We start from the raw sequence: 22,010 nt of genomic DNA, 5'->3' as shown, positions 1-22,010 counted from the left end.
GCCTGTATTGTGTTGAGGAAAGTTCCCTCTATGCCTACTTTCTGGAGGGTTTTTATCATAAATGGGTGTTTAATTTTGTCAAAAGCTTTTTGTCAAGAACATTTAATCCAGTTACATTTAAGGTAATTATCGATATGTATATTCCTATTATGATTTTCTTAATTGTTTTGGGTTTGTTATTGTAGGTATTTTCCTTCTCTTGTGTTTTCTGCCTAGAGAAGCTCCTTTAGTATTTGTTGTATAACTGGTTTGTTGGTGCTGAATTCTCTTAGCTTTTGCTTGTCTGTAAAGTTTTTAATTTCTCCTTCAAATCTGAATGAGATCCTTGCTTGGTAGAGTAATCCTGATTGTAGCTTTTTCCCTTTCATCACTTTAAATATGTCCCACCAGTCCCTTCTGGCTTGCAGAGTTTCTGCTGAAAGATCAGCTGTTAGCCTTATGGGGATTCCCTTGTATGTTATTTGTTGTTTTTCCCTTGCTGCTTTTAATATTTTTTCTTTGTATGTAATTTTTGATAGTTTGATTAATATGTGTCTTGGCGTGTTTCTCCTTGGATTTATCCACTATGCGACTCCCTGAGTTTCCTGGACTTGATTAACTCTTTCCTTTCCCATATTAGGGAAGTTTTGAACTATAATCTCTTCCAATACTTTCTCAGTCCCTTTCTTATTCTTTTCTTCTTCTGGGACCCCTATAATTCGAATGTTGTTGCATTTAATGTTGTCCCAGAGGTGTCTCAGATTGTCCTCAATTCTCTTCATTCTTTTTTCTTCATTCTGCTCTGTGATAGTTATTTCCACTATTTTATCTTCCGGGTCATTTATCCATTCTTCTGCCTCAGTTATTCTGGTATTATTTCCTTCTGGAAAATTTTTAGTTCCACTTATTGTGTTGTTCATCATTGTTTGCTCTTTCGTTCTTCTAGGTCCTTGTTAAACGTTTCTTGTATCTTCTCCATTCTAGTTCCAAGATTTGGGATCATCTTTACTATCATTACTCCGAATTCTTTTTCAGGTAGACTGCCTATTTCCTCTTCATTTGTTTGCTTTCGTGGGTTTTTACCTTGCTTCTTCATCTGCTGTGTGTTTCTCTGTCTTCCCACTTTGCTTAACTTACTGTGTTTGGGGCCTCCTTTTTGCAGGCTGCTGGTTCGTAGTGTCCCGTTGTTTTTGGTGTCTGCCCCCAGTGGCAAAGTTCAGTTCAGTGGGTTGCATAAGCTTCCTGGTGGAGGGTACTAGGGCCAGTGTTCTGGTGGGTTGGGCTGGATCTTGTCTTTCTGGTGGGCAGGTCCGCATCTGGTTGTGTGTTTTGGTGTGTCTGTGACCTTATTATGATTTTAGGCAGCCTCTCTGAGAATGAGTGGGGCTGTGTTCCTGTCTTGCTAGTTATTTGCTGTAGGGTGTCCACCACAGGAGCTTGCTGGTCTTTGAGGGGAGCTGGGTTTTAGCATTGCGATGGAGATCTCTGGGAGAACTTTTGGCTTTTGATATTTCATGGCACCGGAGGTCTCTAGTACACCAATGTCTTAAACTTGGTTCTCCCACCTCAGAGACACAGGCCTGACCCCTGCCTGGAGCACCAAGACCCTTCAGCCACACAGCTGGAGGTGAGAGCAAGACATAATTTTCTCACATCTCAAAGACCACCAATGGGATTCACTGACCATTTTCTCTCCAGATGTGAAGAAAACAAAATTCAGTCTTCGGCTAGTCAGCCACTTTGGTAGCCAGCCTCCAAGATGGCCCTAATCATCCCCTTATTATCTCCCAATCTTCATGTACCAGTGTGGCCCCTTGAACTTGAAAAGGGTTGCATGTTTAACTATTAAGACATTGCAGAAATGACAAAGTGCAGCTTCCAAAGGTGGGTCATAAAAGACATTGCAGCTTCTGATTTGTTTTCTGCTAGATCACTGATCCTTGTGTAAGCCAGCTGCCATGTCATGAGGACACTCAAGCAGCCCTAAGGAGAGATCCATGTGGCAAGAAACTGAGGCCTCCAACTGCAGCCACGTTAGTAAGTCATCTCATAAGTCAAAGTATTTAATTTTATTTATTTTTGATTGTGTTGGGTCTTCGTTGCTGCACAATGCTTTCTCTAGTTGTGACAAATGGGGTCTATGCATCATTGTGGTACACGGGCTTCTCCTTGCGGTGGTTTCTCTTCTTGTGGAGTATGGGCTCTAGGTGCATGGGCTAGAACTAGAGTATGGGCTCTAGGTGCATGGGCTAGAGCTAGAGCTCTAGTTGTGTCATACAGGCTCAGTAGTTGGGGCTTGCGGGCTCTAAAGCACAGGGTTAGTAGTTGTGGCACACAGGCTTAGTTGCTCCGCGGCATGTGGGATCTTCCCAGACCAGGGTTTGAACCCCTGTCCCCTGCATTGGCAGGCAAACTCTTATCCACTGTGCCACCAGGGAAGTCCAGTGTGCTCCTTTTTAAACCTAGTCTGTTTTCTTTATTTTCTATCTTAACTATTCTGTATTAAATTTAAAAAAATACTCCTTTCTACCCCTCCTCTTTGAGTATTATATATGAAGTATGTCTTATTTATTAATCTCAAATTTTCAGCATACTTTTAAGAAGTAATCACGATGTCAAATGTTTAATATCTTTCACTTCCACCTTGAAAAGCATGGATATTAAAGTGCTAATATATTACCTTCCCTAGTCTATATTTTTTATTTTTTGTTATGTATAAAAAACAACTAAAAACATGCACAGTTTGTATGAAAATGACAAATTTCAGAAAATTCAGAATCTGAGTACACTCTATGCGTAGTTTCTAGATGAAGACACAGAAAATTTCCAGACACTCAGAGGCCCCCTGGTCCCATTCTAGTGGCTCCCCTTAAGGTTTACAATTGTTCTGGCATGTAACAAAAAGATCACTTTACCTGTATTTTGTATTTTATGTAAATGTTATGACACAGTATAACCACTTTTGGACAGGGGTTTTTTATTCCTTATGTTGTTTGTGAATATACCTATATGGTTGCCTGTTGTGATCATGTATTGACACTGTTGCATAGGATTCCATAGTGTAAACATTTAACTACCTAAGTAATTTTTTCCAATGTGTATTAAAATATGAGTGATTTTTAGTTTGTGTCTGTTGAGAATAGTACTGGCATATAAATTCTAGAACTTGAGCTTTGGTGGTGTGTGTATAAATTATTGTTCAGTATACATGTAGTAGTAAAATTTTTGAGTCATAGCTTTCATGTCTTTATCTGTTTAGATACTTCTAAATATTTTCAAAACATTTGTATGAATTTTCATGCTCAGCAGCAGTGAATGAGATTCAAGGATTACACACATTCTTATCAAACTTGATAATACCTGTCGTTTTCATTTGAACTTTGTGGTTCGTGAGTGATAATTCCAAGGATTGCTTTTGTTTCATTTAATTGACTACTGAGAAGCCAAGCATCTTTTGATATGTTTACTTAACATTCTGTACTCTCTTTTTTGAAATATCTTTTGGTATATTTTCCCCATTTTTGCTATTACATTATCTTCTTATTGAAGACTTTGTTTTTTTTAAACATCTGAAGACTTCTTATTTAGGAATTTTTTATATATGCTTGATATGAGTTCTTCTCTCTTTCTGTCACTCCTTCACTTTCTTTAGATGATTGTCAGTTTTTAATGTTAATAACATCTAATTTGTTATTTTCCTCTTTATTTACTTATTTAGTCATATTTCTTTTTTTTTTTTTTTTTTGCGGTACGCGGGCCTCTCATTGTTGTGGCCTCTCCCGCTGTGGAGCACAGGCTCCGGACACGCAGGCTCAATGGCCATGGCTCACGGGCCCAGCCGCTCTGCGGCATGTGGGATCCTCCCGGACCGGGGCACGAACCCGTGTCCCCTGCATCAGCAGGTGGACTCTCAACCACTGCGCCACCAGGGAAGCCCCTATTTAGTCATATTTCTATTTATTTATGTAGTCTTCTTATCTGTAGTAGAGCACATTATTTATTCTAAACCACAAAGATGTTTTGGTTTCCTCAATAAATCTAATTATTAAGCTTTAAATTTAAGTTAACTTTCTAAACTAAGTATGTTGTATCATAGTGAAAATTAATTTCTTCTAGGACAGCTGAAAGGTTACATTTATTCATAAAATGTTGTATTCAACTTTCTTTTCATTTGCTCCTACCTGTCATTGATTCACAGAGGTAAACATCACTTCATCTATGGATCTGACTTTTCTCTGATTTCTCATGGTCATTCTCACTAATTCGTCTGGCCTCCTGAAATCTTTAGCAATCCCATTACTCCACAAAAGCAAAAACCTTCCTTGGGCCTTTTTCCTCAGAAGATTGATTATTCCCACATTTTAAATGGGAGATTGCAATAAATTAGGAGAAAATGCCACAAGGGTCTCTCTCTTTTTTTTTTCACATCTTTGGTCAGCCTCTGCTTGCACTCTCTGTTCAAAGATTTTTGTACAACACATTGATGAAAGATGCCAGTTGTTTCTCTCCTTGGGGCAAAAGACAGATTAATTACCTGACAAAATAAAGACAGTGTCTTGCTCTGCTCAAATGTTGGACAGGATTGCTTGCATCCTAATTTAAAAGTTTCAGGTGACTGAAGCTTAAGATTCCTAAGCTTTAATCCATACTTGCACCATGCACAGCACCCAACAGGACTGCTTTACATAACCCCATGAGAGTTTTGTGTGCAAGTGGAACAGATAAAAATATAAAACTATTGCTGTCTGTGTCATAAAAATGATTTTTTGTCTCATTTAAAATATATTTTTGTAAAATCCAAAAACGTGTCAGGCTAAAATACTGGAATTTCAAATATGGTAAAATCTAAGACCCTTCAAATTTCTTTCCAGTTTTGATTATGGGATGCCGTCAGAGATATGACTTCATTAAACACAATAGGTAAGATTCCTTCATAGGCCTGATTGGGGAATATGAAAATAATCCCCGGAAAAATCTGCACGTTTTCTAGTTCTCAAGTATTGGTTAAGATGGTAGAAAGGGCCCTTCATTGTCCTATATGTGAATGCAGATCAATTGAGAGAGGTGGGGATAAAACAAGCAGCCTAAATATCCTTTATGTTTGCTGTACTACTAGTAGAAAGAGGAGGGGTCAACATGTCACCATGGTTGATACAGCACATAAGCTGCTTGAAGCTACACAGAAACGTACCTGCTTGTATTTTCTGTGCAGTTACCCTCCCTTTTGGTGGGCCCTGATACCTCCCTCAACTTATGTACCAACTCCAGCAGTATTAAGCAGAAATCCAAAGAAATCTATTCTTTGGAATTATGAGGAAGGGAAGACTCGAAAATTTTATAGCATGCTCTATGCAAGTATACACGTCACCATCCTTATCTACGTCATGCCATGCATGGAGGGTCAGTAGGTTCAGGGGATTCTGGCAGCAGCAAGGTCTGTGGGGTTCATCACGGGTGCATTCATGGGCAGTAAAAGAGAAGGGCCTTATCTTGGTCACTTTCTCAATGCTAGTAGCTACAAAAAGAAGCGGACAGCAGACATCTTAGGGAGAAGAGCCAACATAAATAAAATGTCCTAATTACTCTAGGCAACCTCTCATGATAGCCTCCCATAACTCCTCGAATCCCTACATACTTGCACAAGGGATAGTGTTATGTTAATGGAGCGTGTAACTGCAGATTAACATTATTTTTGTTGAGAAAAATAAAAACAGGTTCAAGTGACAGGGTTTGAAATGGGAGGGAAACTAATGTAACAATGTAGAGAGAACCCTTTGGATGGATTCATCATGTTTTTGTTTTTGTTTTTTTGCTGCTTCAGAATCTGTAGTAGAGATTGGTGTGTTCCATGATGCATTCCCCTTCTTATAAATTTTAGGTGGAATACCCCATTAGGAAGAAGTGCACGTAAGGAAGGTTAGTGATTCAAACTCCTCTGCCCTCCGTCAGCAGTGAGTGCAAAACGATAGAGACCAAGTGCTGTCATCCTTTGATGTACAAAGTTTTCACTATATGAATGATGTTTTCTTTGTTGTTTGCAGGTCAGGAGACTTGGTCTCAATATCCCTGTTTAAAAAGTGTTATCACAGGGCTTCCCTGGTGGCGCAGTGGTTGGGGGTCCGCCTGCTGATGCAGGGGACGCGGGTTCGTGCCCCGGTCTGGGAGGATCCCACATGCCGCAGAGAGGCTGGACCCATGAGCCATGGCCACTGGGCCTGCGCGTCCGGATCCTGTGCTCCGCAACAGGAGAGGCCACAGAGGTGAGAGGCCCGCGTACCGCAAAAAAAAAAAAAAAAAAAAAAAAGTGTTATCACATATCTGCCAGAAATAATTGCTGATGACACTGGAAAAAATTGAAGGTTATCCTTAACAATTAAGGGTTTCTCAGCAACACGGATGGACTTAGAGATTGTTATACTGAGTGACGCAAGTCAGACACAGAAAGACAGATATCATATGATATTGCTGACATGAGGAATCTTAAAAAAAAAACGGTAGAAAAGAACTTATTTACAAAACAGAAATAGAGTCATTGATATAGAAAATAAACTTATGGTTACCAGGGGATAAGTGGGGGAGGGATAAATTGGGAGAATGGGACTGACATATACACACTACTGTATATAAAATAGATAAGTATTGGTATGGACCTGCTGTATAGGACAGGGAACTCTACTCAGTGCTCTGTACTGGCCTATATGGGAAAAGAATCTTAAAAAAAACACAAGGGTTTCAGGATTATATAATAAATATATATGTGCAAAACATTTAACATGAAAGGAAAAATAAATTAACCATGTGGTCCCTGTTATAGTATCAACATTTTGTGCCTCTAGTTTTCAGATTTTGAAAACCAGCTCCCTTGTTGATGGTATTAGGAAGTGGGGCTTTGGGGAGGTGATTAGGTCATGAGGCCAGAAACCTCAAATATGGGATTAGTGACCTAATAAATGTAGCACACAAAAGATCTTATGCCCATTACATCATTTAATTGCAGAACCAGAAGACCCACATTATGAACCAGAAATTTGGCCCTCACCAGGCACTAAGTCAGACGGCAACTTGTTTTCTTAAATTAATTAATTAATTAATTATTTGGCTGCGTTGGGTCTTGGTTGCGGTGCACAGGCTACTCATTGGGTGGCTTCTCTTGTTGCAGAACATGGGCGCTGGCATGCGGGCTTCAGTAGTTGTGGCACGTGGGCTCAGTAGTTGTGACTTGCCAGCTCGAGAATGCTGGCTCAGTATTTGTGGTGCACGGGTGTAGTGGCTCTGCGGCATGTGGGTTCTTTTCGGACCAGGGCTCGAACCTGTTTCCCCTGATCGGCTGGTGAATTCTTAACCACTGCGCCACCAGGGAAGCCCTAAATGTGTGACTCCATTTCTCTTCTTAAATTAGTTTATGTGTAGCCATTTTTAGATTCCACCTCTAAGTGATATCTTATGATAAGCCTCTTTTTCTGTCTGACTTATGTCACTTAGAATGATCGTCCCTAAGTCCACCTGAGTTGCTGCAACTGGCCTTATTTCATTGATTTCATGGCTGATTAACATTCCACTGTACATAATTACCACATCTTCTTTATCCATTTTTCCTTCCAAGTACATTTAGGTTGTATCCAAGTCGAGACTCTTGTAAACAGAGATGCACTAAAAGTTGGGTTCGCTGTGTCGTGTCGAATTTTGTTTTTACCAAGACATACGCCCATGAGTGGAAGTGCCGTGTGCTCTGTAGCTCTGTTTTTTAGATTTTTTAGGAAACACAATACATTTCTCCAGAGTTGCCGTTGGCAATTTACGTTCCTAGCGTTAGCGAAACAGGGCTCCCTTTTCTCCACGCCCTGTCCTGCTTTTCTGGTTTTTACACTTTGTGATGAGGGCCGATCTGGCTGATGCGAAGTGTTGATATTCATTGCCCTGTTTGGTTGGCAAAAAAGGGAGTATGCATTTTTCCTGAATATATTCAGAAAAAAACGCATACGCCCTTTTTGGCCAAATGGATCATTGGCGTAGTTCAGCCGCTTTTCATGTGCTTTAACTGCGAGTCCAGTCTACCTCTTGAAATCCCTCTGTGCAATTCTGCCTTGCTTTCAAGTCCTTTTCGATGACTTACCTCACGACATTTTGCGATGATAGATATCCTTTACAACCCTGAAGGTTTGAAAATTGCAGGGCCCTGAGGTGGATTTTTCATATTTTGTGGGGAACACGCCACAAAACAGCAGCATTGCTTGAAACCCTATTCTGATTCCGGGGGCAAGGTAAGCCTTTGGTCAAATCCTCTTCCTTATTGGAAATTAGAGTGGCATGTGCCTGTTGAAAAACCTAGGGCTTGTCTCTTATTGGTTCCCCCCATTCGGCTTCATTCTCTGGACAAATTCCAAACTGTGCGAAACAGGATGCTGAAGGTGCTAATTTCCCCAAGTGGGGAGATTGTTAGGAAAGAGGCTCGAGGCGGGAAGCCGACCACCAAGAGATGAGGAGATGAGGTGACTTTTCCAAACTCTTCCCGGTCACACAGTGTACCATACTCTGGGTGTCCAACGCATCTTTTAGCTGTAGGACGAGTCCCCTGCCCCTGGAGATTTGGGACCTATGGAAGGGGGAACAAGCATATTACTGTAAAGGGGCTGCATTTGCTGACCCATCCTCACCAAGCCTCACAGCCCCACGAGTGTCTAGCCTTAGGTCCCATCAACTCTAGGTCTAGATGTGTTCAACTGAGGTTGCATCACAGCCCCTGAACGAATTCTGTAAAAATTTGTCTCTCACTCACTGTTTTTGTTTTTGGGTTTTTTTTTTGAATTTATTTTTATAATGGGGTGTAGGTGATTTTCAGTGCTATGTTTCTTGCTGCTGTACATCCACTTGATTCACTTACAGAGAGACATCGATAAATTCTTTTTCAGATTCTTACCAGTCGTACATAATCTTTTCCGGTGTGTAGTGTGCTGAGTCCAGTCCTTTGAGCTTTAGAGTAAGCCTTGTTGATTCCCTATTTGGTCTATGGAATGGTATCTGTGCTCATTTCAAACTCCTGGTTTATGCCTCACCTCAACCGACTTTTGCACTCTAGCAGTCATGAGTGTGTTTTCTAAATGTGGGATTCTGTGTCTCTTTTGACATTTAGTTCATGTGTCACAATTTTGATATTCCACCTATAACTGATACCTGATGATGTCTCATTTTTCTGTCTGACTTATGTCACTGAGAATGATCGTACCTAAGTACACCTGAGTTGCTGCAACTGGCCTTATTTCATTGACTTCATGGCTGAGTTATATTCCATTGTACATAAGTATCACATCTTCTTTATCCATGTTTTCCTTCCAAGGAGATTTCGGTTGTATCCAAGTCGTTGAAGAAGTTCTGCCCCCTTCCATGTGCTTTCGAGGTGAGACCAAACTCCCTCTTGAAATCCCATTCCTGCAATTCTGCCTTGCTTTCAAGTCCTTTTTCGTGACTTACCTCAAGGCATTTTTCCACATTAGGAATCTTTTACAATGCTGCAGGATTGTGAATTGCAGTGCCCCTGAGCTCCATTTTTCAACTTGTTTCTTTGGGAACTGGCCACCAAACAGCAGGATTGCTTCAAGCCCTATTCTGGTTCTGAGGGCAAGCTGAGCCTTTGGTCAATTCCTCTTCCTCATTGGAAATCAGAGTGGCATGTGCCTGTCCAAACAGGCGTTGTCTGTCATTGTACCCCCCATTCCAGTTCATCCTCCGGACAAATTCCAAAGTGTGCGAAAGAGGGTGTTGAAGGTGCTGACTTCCCCAAGTGGGTCGATTGCCAGGAAAGAGGCTGGAGGTGGGAACCTGACCGCTAGGAGATGAGGAGATGAGGTGGTTTTCTCAAACTCTTCCCTATCCGATGGTGTACCATCCTCTGGGTGTCCCATGCATGTTTTAGCTGTAGGAAGGGTGGCCTGCATCTGGAGATTTGGGACCCGTGGAATCAGGACCAGGCAGTATTACTGTAAAGGGGCTGCATTTGCTGACTCATGCTCACAAGCCTCTCAGCCCCACGAGTGTCCAGCCTTAGGTCCCATCCAGCTGTGTGTTTAGATATGCTCAATCCAGCTTGCATCCCAGCCCGTGAACGAATTCTGTAGGAATTTATCTCTTACTCAGTGTCTTTTTTTAAAATTTATTTTTATAAGGCGGTGTAGGTGATTTTCAGTGCTGTGTTTCTTGCTACTGTACATCCACTTGATTCACTTACAGAGAGACATGGATAAATTCTTTTTCAGATTCTTACCAGTCGTACATAATCTTTTCCGGTGTGTAGCTTGTGCTGAGTCCAGTCCTTTGAGCTTTAGAATAAGTCTTGTTGATTCCCTATTTGGTCTATGGAATGGTATCTGCTCATTTCAAACTCCTGGTTTATGCCTCACCTCAATTGATCTTTGCACTCTAGCAATCATAAGTGTGTTTTCTATATGTGTGACTCTGTGTCTCTTTTGTCATTTAGTTCATGTGTAGCAATGTTGATATTCCACCTATAACTGATATCTTATGATAAGTCTCTTTTTCTGTCTGACTTATGTCACTGAGAATGATCGTACCTAAGTACACCTGAGTTGCTGCAACTGGCCTTATTTCATTGATTTCATGGCTGAGTTATATTCCATTGTACATAAATATCACATCTTCTTTATCCACGTTTTCCTTCCAAGGAGATTTCGGTTGTATCCACGTCGAGGCTCTTGTAAACAGACCAGCACTAAACATTGTGGTGCCTGTGTCCTGTCGAGTGTTGCTTTTCCCAAGATAAACGCCCATGAGTGGAAGTGCAGTATGCTCTGTAGCTTTGTTTCTGAGATTTTTTTGGGAAACACAATACACTTCTCCAGAGTGCCATTGGCAATTTACCGTCCCACAATCACCGTGAAAAGGCTCCCTTTTCTCCATGCCCTACGCTGCATTTCCGGTTTTTACACTTTGTGAGGATGGCCTTCGGAGTGATGTGAAGTGATATCTCTTTGTAGTGTTGATTTGCACTGCGCGCCTCTTTGGTTGTCGAAAAGGCACATATGCGTTTTTCCTGAATATGTTCAGGAAAAATGTATACGCCCTTTTTGGCCAATGGCATCGTTGAAGAAGTTCTATCCCTTTCCATTTGCTTTCATGGCGAGTGCAATCTACCTCTTGAAAACCCCTTCCTACAATCCTGCCTTGTTTTCTTGTCCTTTTTCGTGACTTACCTCAAGGCATTTTTCCAGGATTGCTTCCTGCCCTATTCTGGTTTCGGTGGCGAGCTGAGCCTTTGGTCAATTCCTCTTCCTGATTGGAAATTAGAGTGGCATGTCCCTGTTCAGACACCTCGGGCTTGTCTCTCATGGTTCCCCCTCTTCCCCTTAATCCTCCAGACAAATTCCAAACTGTGCGAAACAGGGTGTTGAAGGTGCTGACTTCCCCTGGTGAGTAGATTGTTAGAAAAGAGGCTGGAGCACCCGAGCACCAGGAGATTAGGAGAGGAGGTGCCTTTTCCAAACTCTTCCCGATCAGACGGTGTACCATCCTCTGTGTGTCCCATGCATATTTCAGCTCTAGGAAGGTGCCCCTGCACCTGGAGATTTGGGACGCTTGGAATGGGGCCAGGCAGTATTATTCTATAGGTGCTGCATTTGTTGGCCCATCCTCACCAATTTTCTCACTCCACGAGTATCCATCCTTAAGTCCCATCTATCTGTGGGTCTAGATGTGGTGAATCCAGGTTGCATCAGAGACCCTGAAGGAATTCTGTAGGAATTTCTCTCTCACTGTCTTTTTAAAATTATTTTTTGTAATTTATTTTTATAATGGGGTACAGCTGGTTTTCAATGTTGTGTTTCTTGCTGCTGTACATCTTCTTGATCCACTTACTGAGAGACCTCAATAAACTCATTTTTAGATCCGTACCAGTCATATATATTCTTTTCTGGTGACTAGAGTGTTGTGAGTCCAGTTCTTTGAGCTATAGAGTAGGTCTTGTCGATTAGCTATTTGGTTTGGAACCGTATCTGTGCTAATTTCAACCTCATGGTTTGTGCCTCGCCCCACCTCACCTTTCACCTTTAGCAGCCGTAAGTGTGGTTTCTAAATGTGTGACTCTTCTGTTTTGTCATTTAGTTCATGTGTAGCCAGTTCTAGATTCCACCTGTAAGTGACATCTCATGATAAGTCTCTTTTTCTGTCTGACTTATGTCACTTAGAATGATCGTACCTAAGTCCACACGAGTTGCTCCAACTGGCCATATTTCATTGATTACCTGGCTGAGGTATATTCCATTGTCTCTAAGTACCACTTCTTCTTAATCCATTTTTTTTCCCCAAGGACATTTATGTTGTATCCAAGTCGAGGCTCTTGTAAACAGAGCAGCACTAAACTTTGGGGTGCTTGTGTCCTGTAGATTTTTGGTTTTCACAGGATATACGCCCATGAGTGCAAGTGTCATATGCTCTGTATCTCTGTTTTTTAAATTTTGTAGGAAACACAGTACACTTCTGCAGCCTGCCCGTTGGCAATTTACATTCCCACCATCAGTGTAGCAGGGTTCCATTTACTCCAAGCCCTGTCCTGCATTTCTGGTTTTTACATTTTGTGAGGATATCCCTTCTGACTGATTCGAATTGATACCTCTTTGTAGTGTTGATTTGCATTGCCAGCCTGTTTTGTTGGCCAAAAAGGGCGTATGCGTTTTTCCTGAATATATTCAGGAAAAACGCATACGCCCTTTTTGGCCAACTGCATTATTGGTGAAGTTCAGTCACTTTTCATGTGCTTTAATGGCTAGTTCAATCTACCTCTTGAAATTCCTTTCCTGCAATTCTGCCTTTCGTTAAAATCCTTTTCCATGACTTACCTGAAGACATTTTTCGATGATAGGTATCATTTTACACCCTGCAGGTTTGTGAATTGCAGTGCTCCTGACCTCCATTTTTCAACTTGTTTCTTTGAGATCTAGCAACAAAACAGCAGAATTGCTTCAAGCCCTATTCTGGTTCCGGGGCAAGGTGAACCTTTGGTTAATTCCTCTTACTAAATGGAAATTAAAGTGGCATTTTCCTGTCCAAACACCTAGGGCTTGTCTCTCATGGTTCTCCCCCTTCCCCTTCATCCTCTGGACAAATTCCAAACTGTGCGAAACTGGATGTTGAAGCTGCTGACTTCATTAAGTGGGGAGATTGTTCGGAAAGCGGCTGGTGGGGGGGGGAACCCGAGCACCTGGAGATGAGATGAGGTGCCTTTTCCAAACTCTTCCCGATCAGACAGTGTACCATCCTCTGGGTGTGACAGGCGTGTTTCAGCAGTAGGAAGGGTCCCCTGCAAGTAAGGGGCACACCAGGGATCTTTCCAAATCCGTGTCTCCCAGAACCCCAAAACTGGGCAAGTTTTAAGCTACGGGTACATGCATGTATGTTCATGAAGGGCCTTGGGCAGTAGGCAGAGTCCAAGCTTGAGATGATTGAGGGTCAGAAGCGGTCACCATTGGCCTCCCTTAAGTTACATTTTATCTGGCCTTGGTAGATGATGTAGATATAGGTATCTATTTTTTCAGATTCTTTCCCTTTATAGGTTATTACAAAATATTGAGTGTAGTTCCCTGTGCTATACAGTAGGCCCTCGTTGATTATCCATTTTATACATAGCATTGTGTATGTGTTAATATCAAAATCTTAAATTATCCCTCCCTGTACCCTTCCCCTTTGGTAACAATAAGTTACAAGATTTTATATTCCTCAGAAATGGGGGAGCTGAAAGAATGGTATCATTTTCAATGGAAAAGCATTCAAAAGAAGATTGAAGCTTCAGCCAAGATCATTAGATGTACATCCTTGGAAAGCAATCACTTAATTTCTCTAAACTTGACCTGACAAATAAGACAAAAACCCTCCACTGAACTTGCTTATAATCAAGTGATGGAAATATCAAATGGAAGTGTTAGAAACATCTTATTTTACACGAGACTTATACACTGCTCTCCCTTCATTACAGTTTGCTTCACACATCTGTTCACTGAAGTTACAATGTTCTCAAATTCTGTTACTGATCTTCCAGAGTGGGACCCAACAAGGGTCCCCCTGCCCAGTGTCATTGGAGTCAAGAGATCGAGACTGAGTTTGGTTCAGAAGCAAAGGAAACTTTATATTTTGATCAGAGAATGGAGAGGTGAGAACGTGCGCTCCCCCGCGGGCTGTGGGCCGGGCTGCTGTGTAGGGATCCCGGCAGCGTCAGTGGGAGGGAGGGGGCGGAGCTCTCGAGGGCCGGTTGGCTGCAGCTCAGGCTGTATGTCGCGGAGTCTGCACGGGGCCCCGCGAGCTGAGGTGTCGACCCAGGCATTCTGCACTAGGAAATCCGGTCTGAAGTGCCGTGTGTGGGACCTCGGCATGCGGGACCCTAGGAGCACGTGAAATTAGACAAAGCACAAAGGATAAAAAAGGTTAGACTTTATTTTATTGCCCAGATTCTATTTTTATCTCCCGGAAATTTTTCTAAGGGCTTTGCCGTTGACAAAACCCTCCTCTGCCTTTTGTCCCGTTCCTCATTCTTGGGGCACTGAGGGTGCAGACCCCTCTTATGTAACTGCTTCGTGCTGAGTTGGGAGTCCTCATACCCGGGGGGGAGGGTCAGAACTTCTCCCCAGCAGCCTCCAGGTGAGGTTGATTGTCCCCAGGCCTCCTGCCTCACTGCTTGTCCGCCTGAGCGCCAGCATTGGAAGTGTTATAGATTCTAATGACCTTTAAGGGTCCAGGAAAGAGAGGCGCAGAGACGCTGGGGGGTCCGGTTTTACCCCGCTCCACATTTGTTCGGCCACCTTAGGCTGACGGTTTCTGCCAGCCTAGATGCTCTGACCAGTAGTCTGCGCTTTCTTCAGTTAGGCCCCTGAATTAACGTACAAACAGCACCAGGTGTCAGAGCCCTGCCCGCTCAACTCTCAGACAGTCCAGGGCCGGTGGTGATCCAGGACCATGACGGCCACTGAGTCAACAGCCTTTTGAAGTAGCCAGGAGTCCAGCCGGTCTTATTGGCCGCCGTCACCGCGGTGTCTGTAGGCTTTTCTATGGTGACAGCGTGATATACGGTTCCCCTGCCAAGCTTATTAGCTCCCCTCTGGGTGCAGTAAGTGCTGCAAACAGTAGTCTGCTCCTTTGGGGCACACTCGTTGTTTTCTGAGAGAAGCTCCAGGTCAAGTGATGGTCACACGAGTTGTCAAGGGGGCCCGATGCCCCCGGTTGTCTGTCTGGAGGTTGGAGTTGGAGGGCCTCCTCACTCGAGGTCGGTGTGCCCACGGAGCGACCCCTGCAACTTCAGGGCATGGTTGGTGGTTAGGATCACCACGTGGGGTCCTTTTCCCTTAAGAGGAAGCTGGCCTTGCGAGCTGCTGATTTCCAGGTTTTTAGATACCCCCAGTATTCTGGCCGGATGGGGCGGCGGGCCAAGCCCTTGGTGACCTTAGTTTATCCTACCTGGAGGGCATTCTTGCGTTGTTCCATTTCAAGTGGTCCCAGTTTTTGCACTAATACTCCAAGGGCGATTCACCTTCTATGGGGATGTAAAGGTCAAAGGGTTTAGCTAAATTAGGGAGTTGCAGGGCAAGGGTCTGAATTGACTGCTCTTTGCATTCTTGAAAGGCCGCTTTTGGATTCTATTCGAAAGGATCATCATCTTTTCCTTTCAGTGTTTCATATAGAGGCGCAGCTATTAGACTGTAGTTAGGGATCCAGATGCAGCAAACCCCGGCCTCCCCAGGAACCCCTAAGCTGTCTTCTAGTTTTAGAAGGGGTAAGGCTGCAAATGGCTTCTTCCCTTTCCTGGGATGGGCTTCTCTGACCTTCTGTGAGAATGAAGCCCAGGCAGGTCACCTTAGTCTGTGATATTTGAGCTTTTTCTTGGACACCTTCTATCCTTTATTGGCTAGGTAGTTCAGAGGCCTCCTTAGTAGGGCTGGCGATCAGAATGTCGTCTGCATATTGAAGGAAGGTTCCCTTCTCCAGAGTTCGATCTTTTAGGTTTTAGTTAATTTTCCCCAAAGGTCATGTGGGAATTTTTGAACCCTTGGGGCAGGACGGCCCCAGCAGTATTGTTTTTGTTCTATGTTGAGTCCTGCCAATCACAAGCCAAAATTTCTTGTGACTCTGGGACTAATGGAATACAGAAGTAGGCATCATCTAAGTCTAATACAGAATACCATGTCCTGGTGGATGGTAGAATGACCAGCAGGGTGTAGGAATTAGGAACTACTGGATGTCTATCCTCGGTGGCTTCACTGACTGTCCTGACGTCCTTTACCAGGTACCCAGCAGCCCACGGGGCTCTCGTAGTCAGGCCAATCCCAAGATATGGAGCTCACCTGGGCAGGTACCCAGCAGGCCACGGGGCTCTCGTGGTCAGGCCCCTCCCAGGATATGGAGCTCACCTGGGCAGGTACCCAGCAGCCCACGGGGCTCTCATGGTCAGGCCCCTCTCAGGATATGGAGCTCACCTGTGCAGCTACCCAGCAGCCCATGGGGCTCTCGTGGTCAGGCCCCTCCCAGGATATGGAGCTCACCTGGGCAGGCACCCAGCAAGCCTGGGCACCCAGGAACTGTGCGCATAGCCCTAATTGCAGAGCACCCCCAGCACACCTGTCGCTCAGAGCTGACACAGAGCACCTCAGAGCAGGACTTGAACTAACAAACAGCAGCTCCGACAGGTCTGTGACCCTGGGCGTCACTCTGTGCGGCCTCCCTCCACCTGGTCTTCCAGAGACTTCCACTGCAGCCGGGGCACCAGGCCTCTGTCTCCACCCACCACCCCTCCTCTCCCTGACTCCTGGGTTCCTCTCATTAGGAGAGGGTCTCCTTGAAGTTGTCTCCCACTCATGGGCCAGATAAAATGATTAGAAAACAAGCCAGGGCTGGCAGCCCCTTGTCTATCCTGACTCTCAGGAGCCCACACCTGTTCCTTGGACCTGGCGGGTTCAGCAAGGTCCAATTTCTGCAGTGTGAGCCCCTGAGGGGCGAGGATTGGCTGACCTGGGCAGCCTGACCCGGCCGGCCAGCCCTCCCCAGGTGTGCCTGGTTTGAGGTCAATATAAACACCGCTCCAGGCAGCAAGAGCTCCTGCAGCTGTGCCTGACGCCATATTCTCTGTCCCGTCAGCAGTGTCGGGGCTGGGCTGGTGGGAGGGAGTGAGGGGCTACGGCTCTGTGGGTGGCCCGGCGTGAGTGGGACTCTGCTGGACTTTCTGCAGGAGTTGCCAAGCTGCCACCTGTTAAAGAAGAGGATGTGTCACCCATACCTGCCGCTGGAATTTCTCCCGGGGCAGAGGTAAGGAAGGAAAAAAGCACTGGGGGCCGGAACAGGAGGGGTATCTTAGGCAGGGAAATGGAAAGCTTCCAGAAGAGCGCCTGGGGCCAGGACAATCCTGGCTGGCCTGCAGGCACCAAGTCGGCCTGCGTGCTGTGGCTGGTGTGGCTCCACGGCCCTTCCTCTAGGCTTCCAAGTCCTTGCACAGATTCAGGTGTTTTACCTGGGAAGGGTGGGAAAAGTTCAGCAGCAGCTGGCCTGGGGCTCAGCTCACGTTTACTCGCAGACGCCTCGGCACGGTGCCCCAGCTTTGCAATGAGGACGCTCCTTGCCGGGGGGCTGCTGGCTGCATGGGAGACGATTCCCTACCTCTGACCAACTTCAGAATTGTTTACCACTGGAGCAAGTACCCTGATAGGGTTTTCCTCTGTATAACTGGTGGGTTCTGTTTTTTCTTCTTTTCTTCTTTTTTGGTTCAAGGTAGGTTTTATTCCTCTTTTTTGTATTTATAGATATAAGCATGGAAATAATTCATTCATATAAATACATCTATGCAAAGGGAAGAACTTTTTTTTAATTATAGAATTTTATTTTATTTTCTTATACAGCAGGTTCTTATTGGTTATCTATTTTATATATATAAGTGTATACATGTCAATCCCAATCTCCCAATTCATCCCACCACCACTCCCCAACGGCTTTCCCCCCTCGGTGTCCATACATTTGTGTCTCTGTTTCTGCCCTGCAAACCAGTTTTTCTGTACCATTTTACTTGGTTCCACATATATGCAATAATATACAATATTTGTTTTTCTCTTTCTGACTTACTTCACTCTGTATGACAGTCTCTAGATCCATTGACGTCTCTACAAATGACCCAATTTTATTCCTTTTTATTGCTGAGTAATATTCTGTTTTATATATGTACCACATCTTTATCCATTCGTCTGTCTGTGGGCATTTAGGTTGCTCCCATTACCTGGCTGTTGTAAATAGTGCTGCAATGAACATTGTGGTGAATGTGTCTTTTTGATTTATGGTTTTTTCTGGGTATATGCCCAGTAATGAGATTGCTGGATCATATGTAATTCTAATTTTAGTTTTTTTAAGGAACCTCCATACTGATCTCCATAGTGACTGTATGAATTTATTTTCCCACCAATAGTGGAAGAGGGTTCCTTTTCTCCACACCCTCTCCAGCATTTGCTGTTTGTAGATTTTCTGATGATGCCCATTCTAACAGGTGTGAGCTGATACCTCATTGTAGTTTTGATTTGCATTTCTCTAATAATTAGTGATGTTGAGTAGCTTTTCGTGTGCTTCTTGGTCATCTCTATGTCTTCTTGGAAGAAATGTCTATTTAGATCTTCTGCCCATTTTTGTATTGGGTTTTTGTTTTTTTAAATATTGAGCTGCTTATATATATTGGAGATTAATCCTTTGTTGATTTGTTTGCAAATATTTTCTCCCAGTCTGAGGTTTGTCTTTTCGTCTTATTTGTAGTTTCCTTTGCTTTGCAAAAACTTTTACGTTTCATTAGGTCCCATTTGTTTAGTGTCCTTTTTTATGGCATTACTCTAGGAGGTGGATCAAAAAAGCTCTTGCTGTGATTTATGTCAGAGTATTCTTCCTAAGTTTTCCTCTAGGAGTTTTATACTGTCCGTTCTTACCTTAAGGTCTCTAATCCATTTTGAGTTTATTTTTGTATATGGTGTTAGGGAATGTTCTAATTTCATTCTTTTACATGTAGATGTCCATTTTTCCCAGCACAGCTCATTGAAGAGACTGTCTTTTCTCCACTGTATAGTCTTGCCTCCTTTGTCATAGATTAGTTGACCATAGGTGTGTAGGTTTATCTCTGGGCTTTTTTTTTTTCTCCTTTTACACCTTTATTGGAGTATAATTGCTTTACAATGGTGTGTTAGTTTCTGCTGTATAACAAAGTGAATCAGCTATACATATACCACCATATCCCCTCCCTCTTGCATCTCCCTCCCACCCTCTGTATCCCACCCCTTTAGGTGGTCACAAAGCACTGAGCTGACCCCCCTGTGCTATGTGGCTGGCTCCCAGTAGCTATCGATGTTACATTTGGTAATGTATATATGTCCATGCCACTCTCTCACTTTGTCCCAGCTTATCCTTCCCCCTCCCCATGTCCTCAAGTCTTCTCTCTACGTCTGTGTCCTTAATCCTGTCCTCCCCCTAGGTTCTTCATAAACTTTTTTTTTCTTTAGACTTCTTATATCTGTGTTACAATATGGTATTTGTTTTTCTCTTTCTGACTTACTTCCTGTGTAGGACAGACTCTGTGTCCATCCACCTCACTACAAATAACTCAGTTTTGTTTCTTTTTATGACTGAGTAATATTCCATTGTATATATGTGCCAGATCTTCTTTATCCATTCATCTGTCGATGGACACTTAGGTTGCTTCCATGTCCTGGCTATTGTAAATAGAGCTGCAATGAACATTGTTGTACATAACTCTTTTTGAATTATGGTTTTCTCTGGGTATATGACCAGTAGTGGGATTGCTGGGTCATATGGTAGTTCTATTTCTAGTTTTTTAAGGAGCCTCCATACTGTCCTCCCTAGTGGCTGTATCAGTTTACATTCCCACCAGCAGTGCAAGAGGGTTCCCTTTTCTCCAATAAATGCCTCTCCAGCGTTTATTGTTTGTAGATTTTTTGATGATTGCCATTCTGACTGCTGTGAGGTGATATCTCACTGTAGTTTTGATTTGCATTTCTCTAACGATTAGTGATGTTCAGCATCCTTTCATGTGTTTGTTGGCAACCTGTATGTCTTCTTTGGAGAAATGTCTATTTAGGTCTTCTACCCATTTTTGTATTGGGGTGTTTGTGTTTGTGATATTGAGCTACATGGGCTGCTTGTAAATTTTGGAGCTTAATCCTTTGTCATTTGCTTCATTTGAAAATATTTTCTCCCATTCTGCAGGTTGTCTTTTCGTCTTGTTTATGTTCTCCTTTGCTCTGCAAAAGCTTTTAAGTTTCATTAGGTCCCATTTATTTTTGTTTTTATTTACATTTCTCTAGGAGGTGGGTCAAAAAGATTCTTGCTGTAATTTATGTCATAGAGTGTTCTGCCTATGTTTTCCTCTAAGAGTTTTATAGTGTCTGGTCTTACATTTAGGTCTCTAATCCATTTTGAGTTTATTTTTGTGTATGGTGTTATGGAGTGTTCTAATTTCATTCTTTTACGTGTAGCTGTCCAGTTTTCCCAGCACCACTTACTGAAGAGACTGTCTTTTCTCCATTGTATATCCTTGCCTCCTGTGTCATAGATGAGTTAGCCATAGGTACGTAGGTTTATCTCTGGGAATTCTAAGCTGTTCCATTGATCTATATTTTTGTTTTTGTGCCACTACCATATAGTCTTGATTACTGTAGCTTTGTAGTATAGTCTGAAGTCAGGAAGTCTGATTCCTCTAGCTCTTTTAATTTCCCTCAAGACTGCTTTGACTATTCGGGGTCTTTTGTGTCTCCATACAAATTTTAAGATGTTTTTGTTCTAGCTCTGTAGAAAATGCAACTGGTAATTTGATAGAGCTTGCATTGAATCTGTAGATTGCTTTGGGTAGTACAGTCATTTTCACAATATTGATACTTCTAACCCAAGAACATGGTTTATACCTCCATCTGTTTATATCATCTTTGATTTCTTTCAGCAGTGTCTTATAGTTTTCTGAGTACAGGTCTTTTACCTCCTTAGGTAGGTTCATTCCTACATATTTTATTCTTTTTGTTGCAGTGGTGAATGGGATTGTTTCCTTAATTTCTCTTTCTGATCTTTCATTGTTAGTGTATAGGAACATAAGAGATTTCTGTGCATTAATTTTGTATCCTGCAACTTTACCAAATTCATTGATTAGCTCTAGTAGTTTTCTAGTGGCATCTTTAGGATTCACTATGTATAGTATCATGTCATTTGCAAACAGTGACAATTTTACTTCTTCTTTTCCAATTTATATTCCTTTTATTTCTATTTCTTCTCTGATTGCTGTGTCTAGGACTTCCAAAACTATGTTGAATAATAGTGGTGAGAGTGGACACCCTTGTCTTGTTCCTGATCTTAGAGGAAATGTTTTTAGTTTTTCACCATTGACAATGATGTTTGCTGTGGGTTTGTCATATATGGCCTTTATTATGTTGAGGTAGATTCCTTCTGTGCCCACTTTCTGGAGTCTTTTTATCATAAATGGGTGTTGAATTTTTTCAAAAGGTTTTCCTGCATCTATTGAGATGATATTTTTATTCTACAACTTGTTAATATGGTGTATCACATTGATTGATTTGTCTATATTGAAGAATCCTTGCATCCCTGGGATAAACCCCACCTGATCATGGTGTATGATCCTTTTAATGTGTTGTTCAATTCTGTTTGCTAGTATTTTGTTGAGGATTTTTACATCTATATTCATCAGTGATATTGGTCTATAATTTTCTTTTTTTGTAGTATCATTGTCTGGTTTTGGTATCAGGGTGATGGTGGCCTCATAGAATGGGTTTGGGAGTGTTCCTCCTCCTTCAAATTTCTGAAGAGTTTGAGGAGGTTTGGTGTTAGCTCTTGTCTAAATGTTTGATAGAATTCACCTCTGATGCCATCTGGTTCTGGACTTTTGTTTTTTGGAAGATTTTTAATCACAGTTTCAATTTCATTACTTGTGATTGGTCTGTTCATATTTCTTCCTGGTTCAGTCTTGGAAGGTTATACCTTTCTAAGAATTTGTCCATTTC

Source organism: Tursiops truncatus, chromosome 7, assembly GCF_011762595.2.
Source record: "Tursiops truncatus isolate mTurTru1 chromosome 7, mTurTru1.mat.Y, whole genome shotgun sequence".
NCBI classification, from domain to species: domain Eukaryota; kingdom Metazoa; phylum Chordata; class Mammalia; order Artiodactyla; family Delphinidae; genus Tursiops; species Tursiops truncatus.
Note: the sequence above shows the minus strand (reverse complement) of the source record.